Below are 8,120 nucleotides of genomic sequence, written 5' to 3'. Positions count from 1 at the left end.
TTCTAATAAGTGGTCCAAACTGGAAAGTTTAGAGGGTCAGAGATGCAGGGAAGGAAGTGGTCAAGTAAATCAACACCTTCTGGTGTCTGAAATTCCCACTGTTAGAGTTAAGACTTTAGGTTAAAATAGCATGTAAGGCCATTATTAAAACGCAAGTATTTCCCAAGAGAAGTAATTAACATTGGCACAGGTGCATAGAAGAAGGTCAGAAAACCTAATTCTGAAAGGATGAGAATTTCTTTGGTAAGTCTTGTATATGAAACGTGAGAGGGAACTAACTTGTGTGGTTCCTACTAGAGTATACTCATTTTTAAAATCCATATTTTATTTAACCTTTCTGTCATCACCTTCAGGTTCACATCATTGTTCTCACCTCACAGTAATTTGCCAAAGGACACACAGTTAGTAGGTGGCTGTGGCAAGGGATGGAGGGATTCTTGTATTTTTATGTGTCCCATTTACCCGCTCTTGTCATAAACTAACTTGGTAACAAAATTTTCCAACAATCTAATTTTCTCTTGCCTAGACAACTTCAAATAGCATTAGGGATAATATTTTTCCACCAAATTGATTGAATTCATGAGTTGCCTTGGTATCGTGTGGAAACATGTGTATCACATTATAATTTGGTGAACTAAATTTCTCCCAAACTCAGTGCAGACAGACCCACCGCCTGGCACAGTTACCTGTGTCAAGGACTAACTGTTTTCTCCCTCACGGATTCCTGATTTTCTTTTCTCTTCTGCTTCTGCTTCTTCTTCTTTCTTTTTAGATAGGAAATTGGACTTGGGAATCTCTAGAAAGTCTCACCCATTCGCTTCTGTATTAACTTTGACATTTAATTGTGTGCTGCCTTTAACATTGTTTCTTTTCTTTTCCTCAAACTCTTCTGGCTAAGCTCACTGACTCAGCTGAAAACTCCTCAAGGGTAGTGTTGTGGGCTGAATTGTGTCCTTCGAAATGCATATGTTTAAACCTTTAAAATGGGGCTGTATTTGGAAGGAGGGAGAGGTAATAAAGTTAAAATGAGGCTGTTAGGCTGGGCTCTCATCCAATCTGTGTCCTTATAAGTAGAGGAGATTAGGACGCACAAAGAGACACTAAGGATGAACAAAATGGAAAAAAAAGCCGTATGAGAACATGACAAAAAGGCAGCTCTCTGCAGGACAAGGAGAGAGGCCTCAGGGGAAACCAAATCTGCCAACACCTTGGTCTTCCAGACTTCCAGCACTTTGGGGAAAATAAATTTCTGTTGCTGAAGCCACCTGGCTGGAGGTATTCTGTTATGGAGGCCCGAGCAAACTAATACAAATAGTGACCTCTTATATTTCTCAGACACACCCGTGCCATTGTGCCTCACACAATGCTCAGCACACAATTTAGGAAGCACTTACTAATGCTAGTTGTATTTGTTTTACTTTTTATCCTTCATGTACTTAAAAAAATCCATCCGTGAAACATATCTAACATAATTTGCTTCATAGGCGGTTATTTTGGTTTGTCAGCAAATGGCTCTCTATCTTCATTAATAAAGACTTAATCATTTGTTTGAATAGCTAATAGATGCCCAAGGAAAGTATTTAAACAGCATGAAAGATTATATGGTGAAGAGTAAACCTCCCTCACACCTCGGTGTCTCAGTTCTCTTCCCTAGAGGCAGCCATTATTATCAGTGTGTTGTCTGTCTTTCCAGATAAACCTTTGCTTAAAAATGCACGCACACATGTGTGCATAGAATATACACGTCTATATTATAGGTATATGGCATATGTATTTATGCAAAGACATGCTTTAAGAAAATCTCCCTATATTCAGATACAGGTATAAATATATAGCCTCCTCTGATTTTCTTTTCTGTTTTATTTTGTTTTTATCAAATGATGGTATAATGCACACATGTTTCTACTGTATTTTTACAGTCAGATGTTTATTTAAAAGTGAAAATATGGAATGCTTCATGAATTTGCGTGTCTTTCTCGCTCAGGGGCCATGCTAATCTTCTCTGTAGTGTTCCAATTTTAGCATATGTGCTGGTGTAGTGAGCATGACATGTTTGTACCTTTTTTTAAAAAGACGTATTTATTTATTTAAGAAAAAGAGAGAGAGAGAGAGGATGAGTGGGGGGATGGGCAGAGGGAGAGACAAAACCTTGAGCTGGAGCTTGATGAGGGCTCAATCTCACAACCCTGAGATTATGACCTGAGTAAAAACCAAGAGTCTGATGATTGACGGAAATCCCCCAGGCACCCCAACATGTTTTTACTTTTTAAAGAAAATTAACTTAGCAATAAATCTTGGGAACTGTTGCATATAGGACATGCAAATCCATCTCATTCCTTTAACTTATTTTGTTGCATTTATTATAAATACATTATCCTCCTTGCTTCCCCCACCCTAACCGACACATTTCCACACAGATATCCTCATGGAGCACACACAGGAAATATAACTTTAAAGAGACTCACCTTGCTGTCATTTCCTCATAAGAATATTTGAGCGAAGGGTTTAATCAGGCCCTAAAGCCACAGACATGAAACAGAAGGGTACACTTTTTAGACAGTCCAAATAAGCAAGAATCGGAACAGTGGGACTTTCTCAGGCCAGCCCCGCGTGTTTCTAGTCAGTACACTAACTTCAGGTACATACCAGCAACTGTGTTTATAGCCCATGTCCCTTATGACTAATGTGCAATTAATATTCTTCCAAGAAATAATAATATTTTTTAAAAGAACATGCATAAATCCACCACACTAGAAAACCGAAGTGTTTTTTCCTGTTTCCTATTAGCACTTGTTCATTTGTATACATACTCTGATTATTTTAATTACAAATCAGAGCAATTATGTATTCTGTCTTTGCCTCTTGAAATGAATCATAAATACTGCTGTTTGTTATTATGTTTACCTAATAATAATTTTATATGGTTGCATAATAGTCCATCCAGTTGATGTATTATTCCCTCTAATTTAAAAAAAAAGGGAAAACTGTATTATCTGGAGCTGTAATTAAATAAAACTTGAACATCAATCTGACACATATTAATGATAAACATAAATGTTATTGAGCTACAAAGCAATTGGCTATAAAATGGAGAACAGCTCACATAAATTAGAATTAATATTCTCTTTATGCTGTGAAACCAAAACTTTCTAGGGGAGAGGCTATAGAAAAGGAAACTGTTCAGATGCTCTCCTGACAAAGGAATAGATCTTTCTATTCTTTTAAGAGTTTGTTTCAGGAAATGAGGCTGCAAATTCTTTTTCCCTTTGTGCAGCAGGATGTCTGCTTGTGCAGAGGTGGAGGGAGCAACATAGGACGCCTTAATCAGGTTAGGTTAATCAGAATGATCTCCTAGCAACTAGCCATCAAGTATGAATACCTAATGGCCTTCTTGAATTAACTAATTCAATCAGCAGATATTTATTGAGTACCAGTTATATGCTGGGTGTGAGATACAGGGGAAAGAAGAGAACCTCTACTCCTCTAACATTGACAATCTAGACCAGGTATAGAACAGTAATCAAAGAAATGATAAAATAATTACAAGTTTTAGAAAGTGCTCAGAAAAAACAAACAGGGTACTATCACAGACAGAAATGAGGGTGGGGCATCCTTTGGATAGGTGATCAGCGAGGACCTCTCTGCAGAAGTCACATTAACACTGAAACTTGAAGGAGAAGAGTCAGCCACACAAAGAAAGGGGAAAGAGGGAACAGAGGGGGCAAAGGGTCTGAGGCATGATCACATGCTTGACATGCTCACTCGGCCAGTGGGACTGCAGTGCACCATCATGAATCCCCTAGGACTCCATGGCATGAGCCTAGATTTCATTCTAAGAATAATGGGAAGACAGGTCTAAGTCTTAAGTAGGTAGGTGGCATAACTCAAACCATGTTTTGAAAAGAACTTTTGGCTGCTATGTAGAAACTAGTTTGGAGGGGAATCAGAAGTGGAAGTAGAGAGAGGAATTAGGAGGGGTCATGAGAGGTGACAATGGTTGGAACATCAGCTGAAATGGCTGTGAAGGACGAGGGAGAAGGAAGATGCCAATAATGACCCCAGGGTTTGGGGGAGCACCAAATATAGAAGTGGGAAGCAGGAATCAAGAGTTCTCTTTGGATATTTAAGTGGGAAATGCCTTATGAGGCATCCAAGTGGAGCTGTCAGCTGGGTGTGAGCCTGAGATAAATTTGGGAGTTGTCAGCCCCTGATGACATGTAAAGCTGGAAGTCTGGAGGAGACGCTGAAGGAGGGTGTGTCATTGGGAAAGAGAAGGGCGCCCAGGACTGAACCTGCAAACTTCCTCCATGTACAATCACATCAAGAATTAAATACCCACCTGGTGGAACCCTAAGCTCTCTGGAGATTCATACCATATTCATTATTAACAGACCCCACAATGGTCAGGGAAATTCTCCAAGGAGTATTTTTCTTTCAGATCTTTTAGTTTCCTTTCTGCATTCTCTTCTAGCTCTGGCACCCCCTGGACCCTAGGAACCCTCCTGTGAGGAAAAGACAGTGCGAGAGTGGGTGAGGTTTTCATGCTCAGTGACATTGTAGACTGTCACCTAAGCAGTTGTATGTTGGAAAGTGTGCACAGCCGCCAGAGTATTTCGGCATTTGTTTCTCTGTTTTCACGAATGTAAGTAACTATTGTGGGTTTTTCCTGAGAGCCAGAACCCCGAAAGCTCTTACCTCCACACCTTCTAGTCACTCTTGGGTCAGCTGTGCAAGCTCTATAGGGAACCCGTAACATAAGGAGCTGGAAGGTGAGTCTGAAAGCATAAAGCCCGAGCCTCCCCTTTTACAAATGAGGGGAATGGACTAACCCACTAATGCCCAGGAAATGAAAGGTGTTTCAACTTTCATTTCACCAACCACTGAACAACTTTGATCAAGCGGAGCCCATCAACCTTCATTCGGTCCGGGAGATAACTGACTTACTTTGGCCCATAAGAAAAGACCAATCTGATGTTCAAAACCTCTATCACTGGGGGGAAAATGGAGAGTATTTCCAGGTCCCGAAGCACATGAAATCCCCTACTGATGCCGCACTTGCCGCTGGCCTGAAGAATTAGTAGATTCTGTGATCCAGGGTCACCTTTGGTTTGAGACCAGCGAAGCTCTGAGTATGGTCTATTGTGAATGACCATAAAAAGAAGGCAGGCGGACCTATAAATGAGAGACACAGGCTTTGTATTGGCACATGGAAACCCCAGTCCTACATAAAAGGCGCCATCTCCACACGGCTGGATAACAATAGATTGACATGTGCTGAATAATTGATAAAGCCTGCTCTTCCATAAAAACTGGTTTTAAAAACAAGAAGCAGAGGATGTGATGAATTCAGTGGGGAAGACACCGTTTAATCTTTTCTGAGAAATGTCTGATGAGACAAACACACGTTGTTTCCTGATTCTATCCCTTCTCTGCCTGACATTTTGCACCTGATTTATGTGAGAAAGTGTCTCAAGGTCTGTTTGTGATTTCAGTGAATTCAGGCACATACTCTTCCTTCTAGAATGTCAAGACTCATAGACTTGGGGGCCAGAAGGAGCTTTAGAGATAATTCAGTGCATCTGTCTTAGTTTCTGAAAACAAAATTGGAAACAATATGGGGCTTGACCAAAATTACTCAGTGATTAGAGATGGGCCCACTCTCTAGGACTCAGGACAGACAACACCGTTTTTCCTGCTGTTCGAACTCAAGCTAGTGGAGAACTGCTCCTGATATGACATGGGTAGGATTTTATTTTCCTTGTAAATTATGCATTTTATACACTTTTGAGTTTTATTCTATTAAAATTTTTTTGGAACGTAAGAAAAAAAAATACCATGCATGTGATCACTCTTAACATCTTAATGTATTTCTTCCCAGGTTTTTTTTTTTTACCCCGTGCATATTTTTAAATTATTACTTAGCATATACATAGTCTTCTTTCTTTTTGGGGGGTTGTTATATCATTAACATTTCTAATGGACACAGACTATCCAGGCAAATGGATATACAACAATTCAGTGAATGTTTCTGTGGATGTTGGGCATTTTGGATGATTCCATTTTTTGCTACAGTATGTAACAGATTTATATAATATATCAACATCTAATGGCATATAGCCTTTCTGATAGATTATTCCCTTAACGTGGAACTCCAGAAATAGAATTAGAAAGCCAAATAGACACAGGGTTAGCCCAATTAACCATTGCTTTATGACGTCAAGCATTATCATTAAAAATATTTGCTAAATTCCTCATTTCAGTGTACGTGATTTCTGGATGCATTGCCTAGTTATGTCCTTTGTCCACTTACTTACAGGTGTTAGGTTTTTATTGATTTTTACCAGTGTTGGAATAAAAGAAGATAATAAGTCTTTGCCTGTCACATTTGGGCTAATAATTCCTTCCAGTCTATGGTTTACTGCGTATTTTGAAATAGAGAGAAGAAGCTGGGTTCATAAATATGTCATCTCCAGCTGCCTCTTCTCTGAAAGGTGCTCGGAAGGTGGGGTGGGGAAATAGAGAGGGGGGTGGAGAGAGGGCAATCCTAAGGTGAGGAATACTGGATTCTAAGAAACGTCAGACGATTTGGTTATTCCACTTAAACAGATTGCATGCGTTGTTCAATGTGAAAAGTGGGAATGTGTCGACCACATTTCAGGCCCTGTGAAGCTGAAAAGGTCACGCAGCCCCCAGATGCAATGAAAAACAAATTCTGCTCATCCACACAGAGAGGTAGGTTTCAATTAAAAGCCACACAGAGTGGCTGAGTAGTTTCTTAATATATTCCGCTTGTTAATGAGAAGGGAAAATACTCATTAGTAATCCTTAAATCCTTGGTGAATCAGCACTGTCCATAGAAAACAAACATATACCACCCTGCTTAGATTGAAAGGAGGAAAAAGACTCACGTTGCTTTTTTCCCCCTTGGCGGTCAGCTATGCTTCTCATGTTTTTAAAAACATGTCAAAAATGATATCAGCATATTGTCCCCCCGGGTCTGTTGCTGCATTTGTAAACTTTAATATTTTTCTGGTTAATATTTTATAAAACAGACAAACTCATAAAATGCACGCTGTCAGGAGCCTTCAAGATAATGTCAGCCCTCCTCTAGTCGCCTAAACTGGAAGCTTAAGCCACATGGCTGGAACTAAAGAGAAAAGAATTCCAATTTCCCAAGATCATTAGATCTATTCTGATTCACAGGCCAAAGAAAGAAAGGAGAAAGGAAGGAAGGAAGCAAGCAAACAGGCAAGAAAGCCATCTGCCCTACTGGAAAAAAAAGCTGCTTGAGGTCAGGGACCCAGAATGGACAAGTCAAAATGTCCCCAGAATCCCGTGCAGCGCCTAGGAGACAGCTTTGAACGTGTTTGAACGGCAAATAAATGATGGCAGCGGCGCTGCCGTGGACAGTGGATAGCTCCTGTGTGCGCTCCCAGGTCCTCTCCACCCTCTACCAGCTTCTCTGCCCTGCAGGCTGACCTGCACAGGCCGCATCAATGACCTCCCTTCACCTCTGGCTTCCCAGGTGAGTCAGCCGGTGGGTCCCAGAAGTTTGGAGGGATGGAGCAGAGTGAGGTTAAGGTATTTAATCTCTCGACTTCTTCCCTGTGAAAGTGCTTTCAACTGGCTGCTTTCCTGAGGTCATAGCACCTGGCAGGGGACCTTCTCCACACAACCCTTTCTTTCCAGGGTCTGTGACTCTCAGCCCTTCAGCCTGGGAGTTCTGTGCTATCCTCTGTGCTTCCTTCCCTACACCCTGTCCACACCTTAGTAAATGTCCCATTATTAAACTTTCCTCGAATTATCCTAATTGAATGCACCATTTCTGCTGGAATATGACGGACATAGATGATCACAGAGTGAGGGCATGTCGGTTTAGCAGCTGCTCCCTAAAATTCAGCCTGCAATCTGTTCACCACACTGTGTGCCCTGGAGAAAGAGGTGCTTTTTTTTTTTTAAGTTTATTTATTAATTTTTTAAAAAGTAATCTCAAGACCCGACTTGGGTATTGAACTCACAACCCTGGGGTCAAGAGTCACATGCTCTTCTCACTGAGCCAGCCAGGCACCCAGAGGAGCCCCTTTTCAATGCTCATAATGGAGAGTGTGGGCAGGTGCCAT

At 40.8% G+C, this 8,120-nt stretch overlaps 1 non-coding gene across 1 annotated transcript; it reads right to left on the bottom strand.

Annotated features, from left to right (window-relative positions):
• Positions 1–1,939: 1,939 nt before the first annotated feature.
• On the bottom strand, positions 1,940–2,046 carry LOC117795446. The gene has a single exon (XR_004619472.1). It is a non-coding gene; the product is annotated as a U6 spliceosomal RNA (small nuclear RNA).
• Between the last annotated feature and the right edge of the window lie 6,074 nt (positions 2,047–8,120).

Source organism: Ailuropoda melanoleuca, chromosome 1 (assembly GCF_002007445.2).
Source record: "Ailuropoda melanoleuca isolate Jingjing chromosome 1, ASM200744v2, whole genome shotgun sequence".
NCBI classification, from domain to species: domain Eukaryota; kingdom Metazoa; phylum Chordata; class Mammalia; order Carnivora; family Ursidae; genus Ailuropoda; species Ailuropoda melanoleuca.
This window is presented reverse-complemented; position numbering and strand designations above follow the sequence as displayed.